General features: G+C 38.5%; 1 non-coding gene across 1 annotated transcript; it reads right to left on the reverse strand.

Annotated features, from left to right (window-relative positions):
- Positions 1-548: 548 nt before the first annotated feature.
- Positions 549-655, reverse strand: LOC131178239 (small nucleolar RNA R71). The gene has a single exon (XR_009147372.1). It is a non-coding gene; the product is annotated as a small nucleolar RNA R71 (small nucleolar RNA).
- Positions 656-1,242: the final 587 nt, after the last annotated feature.

Genomic DNA, 1,242 nt, shown 5'->3' on the forward strand with positions numbered 1-1,242 from the left:
TTGAAAAGTTTTGTAAGGCCAACAAGAAAGAAACCAGAAGAAGGAAAGAAGCATTGAGAGAAACTGAATTAGAAGCAGACATGGCTGATGAGAGGATTAGAATTGGTGTTGGTAATGCTGGAAATGATCGAAACAACGAAAATGCAGCCCAAGGAGAAGAAGTTGTTAATGCTAATGTGCCTAGGGGAAGTATGATGGATCATGCTTTTCCACGTTTTGATGACTTGAGAGAGAGCATAGCAAGACCAAGGATTGATGCAAATAGTTACAAGATGGATTTTGGAGTTCTTCAAATGATTCAAAATTCTCAATTCGGAGGTCATCCTTCTGAAAATCCACACACACATCTGAAGAAGTTTGCTATGATCTGTGACATGCAAAAACAACCTGGAGTGTCTGATGATGCAGCAAGATTGAAGCTATTCCCATTCTCTTTAAAAGATAGAGCATTGGATTGGCTTGATTCTTTACCTCACAACTCCATTACAAATTGGGAGCAACTCACTGATGCATTTCTTGCACAATATTTTCCACCTGGAAAAACTCAAGAATTGAGGAATCAAATGACAGCTTTCAGACCAAGAGAAGATGAAACTCTATATGAGTCATGGATGAGATGGAAAGAGTTAGAGAGATTATGCCCACATCATGCCATTCCGAAATGGATGATAAACCGGAATTTTTACACAAATGTCACTCCTGCAATCAGAGGAATTATTGATGCTCAAACAGGAGGAGAATTTATTATAAAGCATGAAGATGAAGCTTATGAGCTATTGGAGAAAATTGCAAAGAATACTCATCTTTGGAGTAGTCCAAGAGGACTAGCTCAAACTCAAAAGAGGCAAGCTGCTGGAATGTATGATCTTGACCCATTCAACATGATTAATGCAAAATTTGATGCACTTACTAATGTCCTTGCTAAGAAGATGGAAGATTTGAGTATGTTGGTTAGTTCATCATCATCAGCTGGAAGTTCACAACAAGTGGCTTATGCAGAGGAAACTACCAGCTGTGGAGTAGACTATGGAGAACAAGCAGCATATGTTGGTAATTATGGAAACAAGCAAATGGGGAATCCTTACTCTCAAACTTACAATCCAAATTGGAGGAACCATCCCAACTTTTCATGGGGAAATCAGCAAAATCAAGTTCAAAATCAGAATTTTCAACCACATCAGCAACAAGGAGTTCCATATCAGCAAAATAGGCAACCACTGCCTAATTTTCAGCAGAAAAATA

Source organism: Hevea brasiliensis, chromosome 2 (genome assembly GCF_030052815.1).
Source record: "Hevea brasiliensis isolate MT/VB/25A 57/8 chromosome 2, ASM3005281v1, whole genome shotgun sequence".
In the NCBI taxonomy this organism is placed as follows: Eukaryota; Viridiplantae; Streptophyta; class Magnoliopsida; order Malpighiales; family Euphorbiaceae; genus Hevea; species Hevea brasiliensis.